Genomic DNA, 18,233 nt, shown 5'->3' with positions numbered 1-18,233 from the left:
AGGTTGTATTTATACTACACTGTAGTATATTAAGTGTTCAATAGCACATCTAAAAAATGTACATAAGTTAATTAAAAAATTGCTAACCATCATCTAACCTTCAAGGAGTCCTAATCTTTTTTGTTGGTGGAGGGTCCTGGCTTAATGGCTGCTGACTGACCAGGATAGTGGTTGCTGAAGGCTGGGGCAATTGTAACAATTTCTTAAAATAAGATAACATTTATGTTAGCTGAATCAATTTACTTTTCCTTTCATGAAGTTTCTCTGTAGTATACAGTGCTGCCTGATTGGCATTTTACCCACAGTAGAACTTTTTTTCAAAATTGGAGTCAGTCTTTTTCAAACTCTGCCACTGTTTTATCAGCTACATGTATGCACTATTCTAAATCCTTTGTTGTCATTTCAACAATAGTCACAGTATTTTCACAGGCATAAATTTCTTCTTAAGGAACCACGATTGTTTGTTTGTTTGTTTTTTCTGCTCCTGCATAATAGCTTCTCATCGGTTAAAACTATATCACAAGATTTCAGCAATTCAGCTTCATCTCCAGGCTCCAGTTATGATTCTATTCAATAGTTCTCATGCTATTTCCATCATATCTGCAGTTATTTCTTCCACTGAAGTCTACAACCCTTAAAAGTTATCCATGAGGCCTGCAATCAATGTCTTCCAAACTCTTGTTGATATTTTGGCCTCCTCCTGTGAATCACAAATGTTCTTAAATGGCACCTAGAATGATACATTCTTTCCATGGGGTTTCAATTTACTTTGCCCAGAATCAGAGGAATTACTACCTATTACAGCTATAGCCTTATGAAATATATTTATTTTTATTAGTTTAAAATATAGCCCCTTCTTTAAAAGTCTTTATTGAATTTGTTACATTGCTTCTGTTTTCTTTTTTCTTTTTTTGGCCACGAGGCATGTGGGATCTTAGCTTGCCAACCACGGATCAAACCCCACCACCTGCGCTGGAAAGTGAAGTTTTCCAGGGAAGCCCCGAAATGTATTTCTTAATAAGACTCTAAAGTTGATTCATTCTTTGATCCATGGGCTGCAGAATGGATGTTGTGTTAGCCAGGCATGAAAACAACGTTAATCACATTATACATTTCCATCAGAGCTCTTGGGTGACCAGGTGTATTGTCAATAAGCAGTAATATTTTGAAAGGGGTCTTTCTTTTCTGAGCAATTGGTCTCCATACTAGGCTGAAAATATTCAGTAAACTATGTTGTAAACAGATGTGCTGTGATCCAGGCTTTGTTGTTCCATTTACAGAGCACAGGCAGAGTAGATTTAGCATGACTCTTAAGTGCCCTAGGACTTTTGAAATAATGAGTGAGTACTGGCTTCAACTTAAAGTCAGCAGCTACATTATCCTCTAATATGAGCATCAACCTATCCTTTGAAGCTCTGAAGCCAGGTACTGACTTTTCCTCTCCAGCTATGAAAGTCCTAGATGATATCTTCCTCCAATAGAAGGCATTTTTATCTACATTGAAGACCTGTTTAGTGCAGCCACCTTCATTAATTACCTTAGATCATCTAAATAATTTGCTGCAATTCTACATCACACTTGCTGCTTCGCCTTGCTCTTTTGTGTTATAGAGATGGCTTTTTTCCCTTAAACTTCATAAACTACCCTCTGCTATCTTCAACCTTTTCTTCTGCAGCTTTCTCACCTCTCTCAACCTTCATAGAACTGAAGAGAGTTAGGACCTTGCTCTGGACTAGGCTTTGGCTTATAGGAATGTTGCGGCTGCTCTGGTCTATCCAGAACACCAAAACTTTCTTCATATCAGCATAAGGCTGCTCCACTTAATGTTCATGCATTCACTGGAGTCACAGTTTCAATTTCCTCCAAGTTTTCCTTTGCATTCACAACTTTCTGTTTGGTACAAGAGGCCTCCTTTCAGCCTGTCTTGACTTTCAACATGCCTTCCTCACTAAACTTAGTCATTTCTAGCTTTTGATTTAAAGTGAGAGACATGTGACTCTTCTTTCACTTAAACACTTAGAGGCCATTGTAGAGTTATTAGCTGGCCTAATTTCACTGCAAGGAGATCCAACCAGCCCATCCTAAAGGAAATCAGTCCTGAATATTCATTGGAAGGACTGATGCTGAAGCTGAAACTATAGTACTTTGGCCACCTGACGCGAAGAACTGATATTTGAAAAGACCCGGATGCTGGGAAAGATTGAAAGTGGGAGGAGAAGAGGATGACAGAGGATGAGATGGTTGGATGGCATCACCGACTCAATGGACATGAATTTGAGTAAACTCTGGGAGTTGGTGATGGACAGGGAGGCCTGCTGCTGCAGTTCATGGGTTCGCAAAGAGTCAGACATGACCGAGCGACTGGATGGAACTGAATTTCAATATTTGTGTCTCAAGGAAAAGGGAGGTCCAAGGAGAGGGAGAGAGATGAGGAAATGGTTAGTTGGTGGAGCAGTCAAAATACATTTATCAAGTTTGCCATCTTATGTGGGTGCAGTTTGTGGCACCCCAAAATTATAATGGTAACAGCAAAGATCACTGATCGTAGATGATCGTGCTGCTGCTAAGTCGCTCCAGTCGTGTCCAACTCTGTGCAATCCCGTAGACAGCAGCCTACCAGGCTCCTCTGTCCCTGGGATTTTCCAGGCAAGAACACTGGAGTGGGTTGCCATTTCCTTCTCCAATGCATGAAAGTGAAAAGTGAAAGTGAAGTTCGCTCAGTCATGTCCGACTCTTTGTCACCCCATGGACTGCAGCCTACCAGGCTCTTCTGTCCATGGGATTTTCCAGGCAAGAGTACTGGAGTGGGGTGCCATCACCTTCTCCACAGATAAGCATAACAAATACAATCATGAAAAAGTTTGAAATATTGTCAGAATTACCAAAATGTAACACAGAGACACAAAGTGAACAAATTTGGTTGGAATAATGGTATCAATAGACTTGCTGGAGAGGCAGGGTTGCCACAAACCTTCACTTTGTAAATTTGCAGCAAAGCAAAACACAATGAAACGAGGTGTGCCTGTATTTTCTTCTTAAACTCAATTCCATTCAGGCACTTATATGCTCTTGGGTATAAACAAATTTAGCGTTTAGTCTTAGTTGCTGTTTAAATCATTTGGGCTATAATTCTGCTTTATGATTTAGACATCTCAAGTTTTATAGCCAGCACCTGAAGCACAATGTAAAAAACGAAGTTGGATAGCTTAAGATAAAGTGCCATTATTATTCTTTCATATTTTAGGGCAAATCATAAATCCACAGATCTGTGGCCTTCATTTTAATCTAGTTTATGACTAATTCTTTTTGATTGTTCATAGTTGATGGCAATGCATATTGTTCTTTCATTTGCTGATTTGGAATTGGTTCTTATTTTCATGTTTTATGGAGAGTCTTAGCTTTAGTTATATTATGCAGATCTAAAGAATTTTTAAGACCAGTTAACAGTCATAGTCATATCATCATTTATCAGCATAGCTCCCTCTCTCGCCCACCTTTATAAGAGCCTTTCTAGGTCTTCTAAAATAGTGATGGCAAGGTCCCTTGGGTTTTGCAGAGCTAGAGATTAGCATATACCTAGATGAAAATATTCTTTGAAAGAAACTCTTTCTGGAAGCAAGCATTCTCCATCCTTTTATCAGCTATGGAAAGCTCTGTGGATATCCACTTCCTGGAGTACCAGAAGGCTCAGATGCCATAACCACATCACCTTCTCTTGTTCCCAGTACACAACCAGATCCTTGCTATTTTTCGTGGCTTCTGATCCGTTTTTTGTCTTTAATTTCTCCCTGTTTATATAGATGTGTGTCCCTCAGATCCACAAATCCTTTGGAAAGTGTGTGGAGTCCAAGTTATAAAAAAAAGGTAGCCCACTTTCTTTAGGAGGGGAAAAAAATCTGTCTTTCTGAGACACTCTTGCCTGGTACTAGTCTGAGTTATGAGGGACTGACAGGCCCTGTTCATCCTCCATCTCCTCCATCACTCCACCATCTCTCCCTGCTATTTCTTGGTGGCAGCACTCATTTGTACTTAAAACAAACAGGTCATGGTTACCTGCTTGACATTAAAACAACAACAACAACAACAATGTGTATCTCCCCCTGAGTCCTCAAACTAGAATCAGGACTACCCCCAAAGATTTTTTTTTCCCCTTTATTTTTATTAGTTGGAGACTAATTACTTTATAATATTGTAGTGGTTTTTGCCATACATTGACATGCAGCAGCCATGGATTTACATGTGTTCCCCATCCTGAACCCCCCTTCCACCTCCCTCCCCATCCCATCCCTCTGGGTCATCCCAGTGCACCAGCCCCGAGCACTTGTCTCACGCATCCAACCTGGACTGGCGATCTGTTTCACACTTGATAATATACATGTTTCAATGCTATTCTCTCAGATCATCCAGTCCTTGCCTTCTCCCATAGAGTCCAAAGTCTGTTCTATACATCTGTGTCTCTTTTTCTGTTTTGCATTTAGGGTTATTGTTACCATCTTTCTAAATTCCATATATATGCGTTAGTATACTGTATTGGTATTTATCTTTTTTGCTTACTTCACTCTGTATAATGGGCTCCAGTTTCATCCATCTCTTAGAACTGATTCAAATGTATTCTTTTTAATGGCTGAGTAATATTCCATTGTGTATATGTGCCATAGCTTTCTTATCCATTCATCTGCTGATGGGCATCTAGGTTGCTTCCATGTCCTGGCTATTACAAACAGTGCTGCAATGAACATTTCAAAGATTTCAAGCATTTCCCAGGACTTAATGTTTTGCTCACTTCTAGCTTTAAGACCCCAGGTCTGCAAACTCACTAGGCTCATCTAGTCTATCCTCTCTTTAGAGGTGATACAGCTATGAAATCCAGCCTCTACTTCTCATTTATACAAATACCACCCACACCAGGCATATGTATGTGGAAGATGTTCCTGAATGCTTGGGGAAACAGAAAGTGTTTATAAGAAAGCAAAGCAAGCAACTAAAAACTACCTAATAGGTGGTCCTGGGATTTTGCCATCTCTGTGGTTTGTCTTCTGCCAAGCCACACTCTTAGAGTGTCATTTTTCACCCACAGTGTTTTATCAGATTAGTTTTCCTAGTGAAGACAGTTCCTTTCCTAAGTGGAATTCCAATACTAGGTTTTATGGTAGTTTTTTCCTCATGCTGTTACAAAATATAACATGGACACAAAATCTTTATAACTCTATTGTAAGTCTAAGAAAGCAAAGACCTCCTTTCAGATTTCTTAATAACTCAACAGAAGAAAGGAGGATGAATGTGGACCATCTGTTGCATGTCAGGTTGAGAAGAAATAATTTGCCTAAAAACCACATTGTTTAGATTGCAAAATCAACAAAAATTTGTGAAATGACTAAAATTCCCTGATACTTCAAATTCACAAAGCTACTAGGGACTCTTTGATATTGCTGCCTCTACTTGCTGCCTACCTGCTCCAACCTGTCTCTAGTAATCTTTGCTAAGGATGCATGGTGGTAAGGAAGAGTGGCCATGGTGGTCATTGTGATTAACTTCATGTGACTAAGACAGTGTTCATGATGGTGGTACTTCTGAGAAAAGTGATGTCTCAGAAATGGAAAGGCTTAAGTCAGACTTTAACAAGCCATGAGTCAGTTGCTGAGTTTACTTGTTGCTTAACTTTTTATTATCAAAAATGTCAAATCTATACCAAAGAAGATAGAGTAATATAATAAACTTCCCTGTATCCATCATCCAGCTTCAATAATTATCAACTATAGGCAATCCTATTTCATCTATATCCACTCTTTCGTCCACAACCACTACCATTTTATGTTAAAGCTAATCATAGGGTTTTTTGTTTTTTTTTTCCAGGCTTCCCTGGTGGCTTAGCTGGTAAAGAATCTGCCTGCAATGTGGGAGACCTGGGTTCAATCCCTGGGTTGGGAAGGGAATGGCTACCCACTCCAGTACTCTGGCCAGGAGAATTCTACAGACTGTATAGTCCATGGGGTCACAAAGAGTCAGACCTGGGTGAGCAGCTCATTTTCAATCACAGGTTTTATTTTATAACCAGGTCTTCGCCATCTCACTAGGATTTGCTTTTATTTCAATTAAAATTTAACCATAAATAAATTTCAGTTAAAATTAAACATAAATAAATCACTTAATTGAAACCTTTTAGAGCCAATATTAACTGCTATTACACAAATGCACCTGACGAGATGCCTCACTTTATCTTTTCTTAGGTCACTATTCTTACCTCCTGCCCCAAAGATAATTTATTTTCCAAACCAATCTGATGCACATCATGTCCTTGTATTTCTGAAAAGACCAGAGATTCATTTATGTGTATGATACAGAAATGTATATAGTAGAGATAAGGCTAAAAAATTTAAAATTGTATGCCAAAATATTAGCACTAATTTTGGGGGGGTGGTATGAAATCAGGAACGGAGAAGGCAATGGCACCCCACTCCAGTACTCTTGCCTGGAAAATCCCATGGATGGAGGAGGCTGGTGGGCTGCAGTCCATGGGGTCTCGAAGAGTCGGACACGACTGAGCGACCTCACTTTCACCTTTCACTTTCACACATTGGAGAAGGAAATGGCAACCCACTCCAGTGTTCTTGCCTAGAGAATCCCAGGGGACGGGGGAGCCTGGTGGGCTTCCATCTATGGGGTCGCACAAAGTCGACACGACTGAAGCGAATTAGCAGCAGCAGCTTATAATTACTTACAGTTTTCTATTGGTAAAAGTAATGTATAGATTATAAGATAAAGTCAAGCATATATCTGTTGATACCTTTTAAGGTGACCTGTCTTTATACTTAGAAATGTCTCTTAATAATAGTAGGCTTCCCTGGTGGCTCAGATGGTAAAGACTCTCCTGCAATGCAGCATCCCTGGGTCAGGAGGATCCCCTGGAGAAGGAAATGGCAACCCACTCCAGTAATCTTGCCTGGAGAATTCCATGAACAGAGGAGCCTGGGAGGCTACAGTCCATGGGGTTGCAAAGAGTCAGGCATGACTGAGCAACTATCACTCACATTACTTTTATGATTAAAAAATTAACATAAACATCCACCATGAATAGAAATTAAAAAAAAAAAAAAAACTTTTATGGAAAATAACACAGTTGGCTTCCCTACACAAGTTGAACTCTTCAGGATAAATGAGAAAATGAAAAAAAAAATTTTTAACTAATCAACAAAATTTGGACACCCTCAAAGTGCCCACATAGTCAAAAACCTCAAAATGTGGCCTTGCCTATCAGCTGAACAAAACCCATACCCATGGCCTGACCCAGACTTTTAGCATGGCTTCAGGGAGCAGGAAGCAGTGTAGGAAATGGAGCTGAGGAACTGAACTACTGAAGGTTTGGTGTTAGATGGCTCTTAGGGACAGAAGGTAGGATTTTTGAAACTAAGGCTCTCCTGGAGAAAACAGACATGGAGAGAGTCACTGACTCTTGGTGGGGCCATTGTCGCAGGCGACTTCCTGGAGAAGCAAGGCCATATTTTGCCAATGAGCCTGAACGCCTCTGCTTCCAAGAAACTGCCCCTCCCTCTCCTGCACCTTCCCCTCTCCGCCCATAATCAGATAAGTCCGTGCCCTTTGATATGAGAGTGGGGTCACTTGGTGTGTCCAAAGGGGATTAAATCCTAATGGGTTATATTTTTTGTTCTCATTTAGTTTGCTTTTTAAAAAAAGTTTATGAAACCAAACTCCATTTTCTAATTTTTTTTCAAGGAACATGTATTGTGTGATTTCAAAAAAGGAAAAGAAACTGTATTTTGCCCTTGAATCTACTCCAGCTTCCCATCTGTTCCCCATAAAGGCTTCCTCTAAAAGACTCGGTATGAAAAAAAGAGGTGGAGCTGGGGGAGAGTGGGGAGAGAGAGAACGAGGAGAGAGAGGAGAGACAGTGTGTGTGCATGTGTGGATGTGTGTGCCTGTTTGTGTGGGTGTATGTGTGTTTTTATGTGTGTTTACGTGTGTATTTATGTTTGTGTGTGTTTGGGAGCTCCAAGGAGAGGAACCAGGTTAGAGCTAGGATTCAACTAGGTCTCAGCCTCTTCACAAGCCTCCATTATGATGGGAACCCACATGTGGCAGCCCTGACAATGGGGTTTAGAAGCCCGGCTGAGGAGGTCTAGACCTCAGCATCAGATGTCAGGCTGAACAACAACAAAACCATGGTCAATAAGGCTCTTTAGACCAAATGTATCTGTATGGAATAGAAGACAGGATAGGGTGATGCAAACTAAGAAAATGGTTTGGGTTTTGTTTTTGGTTGGTTTTTACTAACAAGAATTTAAGTAGATGGTCCAGAGTTGGTGTAGTAGCTTGATTGTGTGGGGTGACTAACTGTCCAGTTTGTCTAGGATCGGTCCTTGGTTTGTAGAATTTTCAATGCTAAAACCCAAACGGTCCTGGGCAAACTAAGACAAGCTGGTGACTCTAAGTGTTAGGTCCCAGTGTCCATAGATCTTGCTGGTTTGCCAGACATGCTGTTTCCATCTTGAGGTGTAAGAAAGCTGCTCCTGTTTTCATCCTTCTTTCCATGTGTAGCCAACAGGAAGAGAGACCAGGAGGGGGATGACACGTACCTTTCATTCTAAAGGCACATTCCAGAAACTGCACATAACACTTCTACTTACAGTATTTGAATCAGAATACAGTCACTTGGCCATACTCCTCCCATACTAGCAGGAGTCTGGGAAGTGTCATTAGCTGGGTAATCCGGCCAAAGCTTCTATGATTTTGGAATAAAAGGAGAATGCGTATAGACAGGACATCTGGCAAGCTGCCCTAATACGGAACAGATAACACTTCATGATGCTCCCCATACTCCACAATTCCTTCCTACATGGTACTTTCTGCATAAATTGGCACACCGTACCATGTGACCGTCCACCTAGGGCTCCACCAGGTAGAATCGGGCTGGACCTAGGACCCAAGTGCAGTCAACTTATAGCGTTGTCAGCAATGGATGACATGACTGACTGATATGACTGGGCTGTGACCCTTTTCTAGAAAAATTGAAACGCAGATACATTGTCTGTTGCAGAAGCTGAAAGATATCCAGAGAAAAATTAGGCAGCAGAAACTATGAGCAAACAGAAGCCATGAGAGAGAAAAGATCACCCAACAACAAACTTGTGGGTAACTGCAGAGTGGCAGAGGTAGCAACAGAGAGGTGCCCAGGAGGGGGATTAATCTGTCCCTGCACAGGAGAAGATAATCTTATCGACAGAAGTAGGTGGGATTCTGAATCATCTTCTAGTTGCATACATATATCTCAGTTTCTAGAGGCTCAGCAGTAAGGCTGCCACAACATTCCCTGTGACACCTTAATTTCAGTTCCCAGCTTAGGGGAGTGATTAAGTGTGGAGGTTGCCAGGAAGCTTGTTTGGGTTTTTCCATAGAATATGAACAAACTTTTTGGCCAACCCAGTAGTATGTTGTGTGTCAGTGGGGTGCCATTAGTGTGCATTCAGCTGAAAGAAAAACCACCCTAAAATAACCTAACAAATAAGGATACTTGTCATCTCACATGTTAAGAAGTGTACAGGTAGAGAGGTTCCAGGATGGCTGACTCAGACTCAGTGACGTCATCTACAGGACAGACTCTGCCTTTTCTCTCTGCCATCCTCAGCCCCCTGGTATTGGCCTCAGATGTGCCTCTTCCTGGTTTCAGGTTGACTACAGAAACAATTCACACAACTATTCAGGGCTGGAAAGGAAATGACCCTCTTCTTAGTCCCTTTGTGAGACTGGAAGACATGTCTCAAGCTGCCAGAAGACTTTTTCCCCCATCTCATCATTCCAAGTCCATTCCTAAGTCAGTCACTGGGAAGAGGAGGAACTGCCGCATAGGTTTAGTCTGACTGAGACGCTACGGCCAGGGATGGGGCTTGGCTTCCCTTCAAATACAAGGTTGTCTGTATCTGAACAGAATCAAAGTGCTTCTTGTCAGCAGGAAGGACAAAATGATAGTTTTGCAAAGTAAACTATAGTGTCCACTACAAGACACTATGAGGTCAGCTGGCTCTTCTCTGGCTGGTCTCCAAGGGCACCTCTCACATTTAAGTCCCCAGCGTTACAGATTAAAAACTGTATTAGAAAACAAAATTAGAATTTTGCCACCTGACACATTCTGGGATGTTAAGGGCTTAGTTGCTCAGTCGTGTCTGACTTTTTGTGACTCCATGGACCATAGCCTGCTAGGCTCCTCTGTCCATGGAATTTCCCAGATAAGAATGCTGAAATGGGTTGCCATTTTCTTCTCCAGGGGAATCTTCCCAACCCAGGTATCAAACCTGGGTCTCCTGCATTGCAGGTAGATTCTTTACCATCTGAGCCACCAGGGAAGCCCTTGGGGGGTATTGATTCACCTTAATCAAAAGGTCAGTTTACAAATCAGGAAATCAGTTTATTGATTTGTAGTCCAAAATGCACAAATCTCTCTCTGATCGCTGGGAAGCTCATGCTTACCATCCAGCACATAGCAGCTAAATAGCCAAATTAATATCCCCAAAGTTTCTTGGTTGTACATAACATCAAAGGTAGGATACAGATGGTTTTGTGCCTTTCTCTGTCTTTGCCACACAATTTCAGGCTTCTTTTCCATTATACATGACGTTCTCCTTGCCTCAAATAGCTTTGCTGCCTTTCTCTGCCTAAAAATGCCCATTCAAAGCAAGTCCAACATCACCTGCATGATAAATATTCACTGTAAGTTATTTCCTTTCTCACTGTAGTAAAATTCTTAGTCATCATTGTCTCCCTAATGGATGGCACTACAGTTCAGTTCCGTCACTCAGTCATGTCTGACTCTTTGCGACCCCATGGACTGCAGCACGCCAGGCCTCCCTGTCCATCACCAACTCCCAGAGTTTACTCAAACTCATGATTCTCAGACCTTGTACATGTAAGAATCACCAAATCGAAATAAGACTTTGTTATTAAAAAAATCATATTTTCTATTGACAGAGGAATGGATAGGAAGATGTGGTACACATATATATGTATAATAGAATATTTACTCAACCATAAAAAAGAATGAAATAATGACATTTGCAGCAACATGGATGGACCTAGAGATTATCATACTAAGTGAAGTTGCTGCTAAATCACATTAGTCATGTCCGACTCTGTGCAACCCCAGAGACAGCAGCCCACCAGGCTCCACCATCCCTGGGACTCTCCAGGCAAGAACACTGGAGTGGGTTGCTATTTCCTTCTCCAATGCATGAAAGTGAAAAGTGAAAGTGAAGTTGCTCAGTCGTGTCCGACTCTTGGCGACCTCACAGACTACATAGCCTACCAGGCTCCTCCGTCCACGGGATTTCCCAGGCAAGAGTACTGCAGTGGCTTGCCATTGGCTTCTCTGATAGATAAAGACAAATATCATATGATATTACTCATTCATGGAGTATAATTTTTAAAATGGTACATGTGAACTTATTTACGAAACAGAAACAGACTCACAGATTAAAAAAAAAACCTTATGGTTACCCAAGGGGAAACGTGGTGGGGGTGTGGAGAATAAATTAAGAGCTTGGTATTTGCATGCACACAGTAGTATATATAAGATAGATAACCAACAAGAACCCACTGTATAGCATAGGGAAGTATACTCAATACTTATAAGTATACTTATACCACAAAACCTATGTGGGTAAAGAATCTGAAAATGAATGAATATATGTATATGTATAACAGAATCACTTTGCCATATACCTGAAACTATCGACATTATAAATCAACTATACTCCAATAAAATTTTAAAACAAATAAATACAGAGAAAGAAAAAAAGTTTAACAAAAAATCATATTCTCAGGGAGTGTGATTCAGTAGGTCATGGATGGGGGAAGGAATCTGCATGTTAATGTACACCTCAGCAGGGGTTTAAGCCATGTTTGGGGAAGCACTGGCCTAGGCCATGATCTTCTTGCAATTATTGTTCTGGTGATGGGAAATGGCTATGTTCCAGGAAGAAGGCCTCTTTCTCAACTGCAGTGAATGGACAGTAACAAAAATCTTCCTCTTCCAAGGAAATCAACAAAGTCCCCATGATTTTCTGCTCTAGTCAGAACATATATGGAAAGGTCCTGGACAGGGAGTTAGGGGTGTAGAACCCAGCTCCAGGCACCTTCTAAAAGGTAGAGATGCCTAAGCTAGGTTTGAAAGGGAGAAGGTGAGTTTGATAGATGTGGTAGGAGAGATGCTTCTCAAAGAGGGACAGACTGTGCAAAGCTTGGGGATCTGAGACTATAGGCAAGTGAATAAAACAGGAGAGAAGAATGCATGGGGGGAAGTGAAGCATAGAGTAGTCATGGGCCAGTACACATGTTATTCATTTACAGCACCATATAAAATAGTAAAAACAACTTATTGAGCACTCATTCTGCATCAGACACTATAATTTATATATATTATGTACAACATACTGCTGTGTCTCTTACACTATTTGGTCTCAAGTTTAAATATTCTCTTAAAGACTATATGCTCTTAAAAATTATGGAGAACCCCAGAGAGCTTTTATTTATGTAGGTTATATATATCTATTGATATTTACTGCATTAGAAGTTCAAACTGAGAAACTGAGAAATATTAATCCTGAAAACTATGGATAATATACCATTATATATTAACATAAAAACATACTTTTAAATAAATACAATCAGAATCTCTAGCACAAAAAATATTAGAGGGAAGAATAGCATTGTTTTATATTTTTGCAAATATCATGACTGTCTGGCTTAAAAGAAGACAGCTGACTTCTTGTCTGCTTCTGCATTAACCTTGCACATTCACATGTCATATAGCTTCTGGAAAATCCCTCTGTACACTCAAGAGGGAAAGTGGAAAGGGAAAATAGTGTCTTAATAGTATTATGAAAATATTTTAGACCTTGTGCACCTTGAATGGGTACTGACAGGTTGCAGGGGTGCCAGATCACTTCCTGAGAACTGCTGTTTTAGAGGCTGCAACACTTGAATCATGGCTTTTTCGAGTCTGAGACTGTGATTGTAAGCAAGTTCCTCAGCCTAGGTCTCCATTTCCTCCTTAGTGTCATGGGGACACTTAGGGAACCTTAAAGGTGGTAATTGGCATGGTGTAAGCCATCAGTAAATGGCAGCAGCAGGTGATCCTTGTAACACCCCTTGAGGGTGAGCTCCAGGGCAGAACAGAGGAAACAGGAGAGCCAGGGTACAAACTCAAGTCTCTGACCTCAAAGGCTGGACTTGTGACCACTGTGTTACACACATGCCATGTTGAGATGTTCTGAGCAGAGATGTACTTTAAAGAGATTAATGTGACCAGAGCTTAGGAAAACCAGTCTGGTTGTGGCTTAGAGGATGGAGAGGTGGCGCTGGGACTGCAGACAGGGGCTCCATTAGGCCAGGCAGGAACCATCAAGTTTCCTTTGGGCCATGCTGTATCAGTTTGACCTCTGGAAGGGCTGGCCAGAGACAGCGCTGTGGGTAAGGAAGAGGAACTTCTCAGGTGGTGGACTGGGCAGGACTCAGGCCCATGAATGTGGGCATGAAGGAGGTGGAGGAGTCTTAAATCTCTCTGGCATTTCTCACTTGAGCAACCCCATCAAATATGTGTGACCATATATTCAGAGTATCGTCAGCCAGGGAAGCCTTGGTGTCCAGGGCCGGTCACTTTCGCATGGAGCACCAATGTGGCTGATGATAGTTTCCAGCCCTTCCAGAGGTCAGACTGATACAGTGTGGCCCAAAGTCCCCACCATAACCACATTTTTTACCATAAACTATTTAGCATGGTCCAAAGTCCCAGGTATATAAAAGTCCCAGGGATATTCCAAGGGCTTAGAGGGTATCTCACAAGAGATGGTTGAGATCCAGTCTTTTCTTTGTCAGATGTACAGGGTGTGAACAACTCAAGCCTGATGCGTTACCCTTTACTGCACTTGTATCCAGCTGCCTACTTAAAAGGACTCTGGAAAAAAGTTACCACCTAATTTTTTCATCAGAGCACCCAAATCTGCTCTGCCCATAGTCTTCCTTATCTCAGTTCACAGAAACTTCACGCTTCTAGTGGCTCAGGCCACAGACCTTGGGGTCATCTTTGACTTCTCTCCTCCCACATCCCAAACTTAACTCTGGCCAATCTTGTTGATTCTATCTTCAAAGTATTTCCAGTTTCTTTCTGCTTCCCTCCCCGTCCACTATTTCCACCCTGGTCCAAACCACCGCTATTTCTCTCTGAATGAGTCCAACAACGTCCAAACTGGCTCCTTGTTTCCACCTGTGGCCCCTGCAATCTCCTTCAGGCAGCCAGACGACCCTTTAAAATCATAAGTCAAATCATATCATTCCTCTGCCCAAAACCCTCTATTGACTTTTAGTCCCACTCGGCAAAAAAATGAAATCTTCTGACCCCAAGTACCTCCCTGCCCTAATTTTGGTTTGCAAACTCTCAACTCACAATGCTCCACCTGCACTGGCTTCCTTCCTCACTCTCACCAGACACACCCCTGCTTTAGACTTGTATTTGTATTGAAATAGTCATCTTCCCTCCCCACTCTTTTTGAGTATTTTCCTCCACAGCACTTTTACAGTTGTCATACCACTCATCTGCCTGTTTATGAGCTCACTGTCTCCACCTCCAGCCCTCACCCTCTGCCCCCACCAGACTCTATGCTCCACAAGAACAGAAACTTAATTTTCAAAATCTCTCCTGTATTCCCTGTATTGTTGACTGGATGAATGTGTAGGCAATAGACTCTGCAGCCTATTGTTCACTCTTGGATCATTTTGATTCTACAAAAGCTTGATGATTCAGAATCTGACAGTATTTTCTAAATAAGCAATGTAATTCTTCCATGTGGTCAAATACTTCCCATTTTCAGGATAAAATAGAAAAGGATAATTTAGGGTAGATTCTCCAATGTGTAGGTAAGCTCCATGGGGGCAGGGGTTATGTCTGGCATGTGTTTGACGCTCATGAATATTTACTGATTGACCAAAGAACATTCCTACCTATTCTTAAGATCACAATCTGGCAGCACAGAGAGAAATTTAGCAATAATTTGTCCATTTGATGTTGGGGCCATGTGAGATTTGTGGATAAGTGACCTATTCAAGTTTTACCAATAACTAGAATTAAGTCCCCAAGTCCCATCCCAGAGTTCTTTTCCTGTTCAATGAGCTCCCTATGTCAGCTTCAGAGACCTTTGGGACTAAAATTAGAGAATAAGGACTTGGAAGGGAAAAGGGTGTTGGGATCTCACTGTTTCCATCTTATTTTGCAGCAAGAGGAGCTGGATTTTGAAACATGCCAGACATGCACTCACATTCCCTCACTGCTATTAAGAAGTTGGGAGAGTTTGGTCAAATTGCTTAACTTCTGGTCCTCAATAAACACGTCCATTAAATGGAGATTGCCTAAATAGGGCTGTGGTAATGCTTCCATAGTGAGTTTGCAAAACTGTAACATTATAACTCAGAAGTGAGAAAAATTAATCCTTTCACCTTGTGGGTAACTGATGTAGTCCTCCTCATGAGCCCTTTACCTAATGGTTAGCAGAAAAACAATTCAAGGTTTAATTTTGTTTAGTCTAAATAGATACAGAATCTCAGTAGGAGACAATAGTCTGGAGATGGAGCATGGTGTGGTGATAGTCACACAACAGTGTGAATGCACTTAATGCCACTGACTTTTACATTTAAAAATGTACAAGCTTCGAGTTATAATTACTGGAAACGTAATATCTAACATGATGACTAGAGCTAGTTCTGCCGTAAGGTAAAATTGGAAGTTGTTTAGAGAGTAGATCCCAAGAGTTCTCAGCATAAGGAAAAAAACATTTTTGGGGGTCTTTTTTTTTACTTATATGAGAAGATGGATGTCAACTAAACTTGTGGTAATGATCACGTCACAAGATATGTAAGTCAAGCCATTATGCTCTACACCTTAAACTTACAAGGTGCCATACATCAAACAAAGCTGGATAAAACTAGGGGGAAATGGGTAAAATGTTAAAACTTTATGTATCAATATGTGTGTGTGCAATGTGTTGGTCACTCAGTCGTGGCTGACTCTTTGTGACTCCATGAACTGTAGCCAGCCAGGTTCCTCTGTCCACAGCATTCTCCAGGCAAAAATACCGGAATGGGGAACCATTTCCTTCTCCAGGGGACCTTACTGACCCAGGAATCGAACCCACCTCTCCTGCATTGCAAATGGATTCATTATCATCTGAGCCACCAGGGAAGGCCATGTATCAATATATTTCACCACAGTAAAAAATCAGGGAAAGAAACTGGTCTGATAATTTGGATAGTCTGTTCTGGCAATTCTGTCACTTCCGGAAAGATGGTGAAACTCTCAGGATTCCCAGGCTTGGCCACCCTTTTCCTCACTAAACTGTGTTTGGATATACGCAGAGGGGGACATGGAGGCGTACGTGATTCTGCAGCAGAGGCAGAAAGGTCCCCTGGTGTGATTTCCTTGGCCCGCTTGGGCGCCTAAGCGCTGCCTGCCTCCTCCCAACCCTGGTCCCATGGCTCCAGGCTGAGGAAACACCACGTATTGTGACATCTCAAAATTTTCGTTGTGACGCTGGTTGGGGAACGGCGCTGTAGTTTGGCTGGCACGGAGGGCAGCTGTGAGTCACCCGTGGCCCCTCATCCCCCTCCCCCTGACTTCCGGGCCGCCAAGCCCGCTCCTTCTCACCGGCTCTGAGGTCCGCCCTCCTCTCCATCCACCGCACCGCTCCCCTCCCGTTCGGGCGTCCTCTTACCACACCCGGGGGCGTGCTTACACTCTGCGATTAATCACTCACCACTGGCCTCCCAGCAGACTGGAAGCTTCTCAGGGAGGAAGGCTGTGTATCACCAGTGTCTGGGACCATTCCTGGGTCAGAAAATGTTTTTCAGAGAAAATATCCATCTCAGTGGCTGCCTGCTCCCTGTCTGCAGGCCTTTGTTATAGTACCTAGGAGGTGTCCCGGCCCCTACCTTTACATCCCAAAGACAGTACAAAAGGAGTGCATGAAATGCTGTGAAAAGAAACACACAGTTCTTACCAACATGCCATTTTCTAAGTCCTGGAACAATCATGACATTAGAAAGTGGCGTTCCTGCTTTGTGGTGAGCAAATGCTGGTCAACAGACTATGTGAGGTCTGAACTGTCAGAGGAAGAAGAGAGAGAGTGTATGTGTGTGTGTAAAATTCCCAGCTCGTTAGCCAATTAAAAAATCATTGCTTTAGCTGATACATCTTTCCCAGATTGCTATCTGTTTAAACTATGGCATTTAATAAAGAAGAAAGGCTGCCTTTAAGTCATTTTAAATGTGACAACAACAATAATATCACAGAGAACCAGTTTTTAAAAAGCACAGTTAATCATAATTCATCCTTGGAAGATAACTGGGAGCCAAAACAAATTATATGTTAAGAAAAAAAAAAAAAGCTCCAAAGCCTATTTACTTACTGAAAATTCCTCCAAAATCTCAGATGAGAAGATGACGGTGAACATAAGGTCCAAGTGCTTGTTTTTTTGGCCCAGGGCCGCCTCCTGTCCTGGGGCCTGAGTACTGCACTTTGGGGCTCCCTGCCCTGTTGAGTTCAGCCACCAGGGAGAATGGCGGCCAGAGAAGACCAAGGTTGAGAGAGTTCTTCCCGACTCTGGGCTGGATTTTCTGGCAGAGACCATCCCTCCACTACAGCTCTGGACCGCCCTCCTCTCCTCAGAGCTCAATTCTGCAGGGGCGGTTACAACTCTCCAATGTTGCTAATACGCCTTAATCCTGCTAATAGCCCACCAAGTAGACCCTTCATTAAAATCTCCTGAGCTACAGAGTTGGCTTCTCTTTCCTGAAGGAACTCTAACTAATTAGCCTGTAATAAGAAACTCCTGACTGGCACCAGCTAGGGCCCTGATGTCCTGATTTGCGGGTCACTGATGGACATTAATTATGTTAATACAGATATTCCATCAGTACTACTAGATAATACAGCTGAGTTCATAAACTAAAGGCCAAGAACTTGTACCTTCAAATTTCATTGCCTTCCTCAAGTTGAAACCTTAGGACGCTTTCATATCTATTCCAACAATGGCCAATGTTAAAATAGTCTGAAGTTGCCTTTTAAGATTTCCTTTAGTGTTGTTGTTTGGAATAATGTTGATCTTTCTTTAATGGCAGGTTTGATACAGATCAACAGGCAATTCAATATACATATATGAAAGTTAGCAATAATTTCATGA

At 41.9% G+C, this 18,233-nt stretch overlaps 1 protein-coding gene across 1 annotated transcript in view; it reads right to left on the bottom strand.

Moving 5' to 3' along the window:
* GSDME (gasdermin E) overlaps positions 1-17,580 on the bottom strand; it is a 106,473-nt gene extending 88,893 nt beyond the window's left edge. Inside the window, exon 1 of the mRNA XM_043872419.1 lies at positions 17,460-17,580. The gene's annotated coding sequence lies outside the window, so the exon portion shown is untranslated. The remainder of the gene's footprint in view (positions 1-17,459) is intronic.
* Positions 17,581-18,233: the final 653 nt, after the last annotated feature.

Source organism: Cervus elaphus, chromosome 18, assembly GCF_910594005.1.
Source record: "Cervus elaphus chromosome 18, mCerEla1.1, whole genome shotgun sequence".
Taxonomy (NCBI): Eukaryota; Metazoa; Chordata; class Mammalia; order Artiodactyla; family Cervidae; genus Cervus; species Cervus elaphus.
This window is presented reverse-complemented; position numbering and strand designations above follow the sequence as displayed.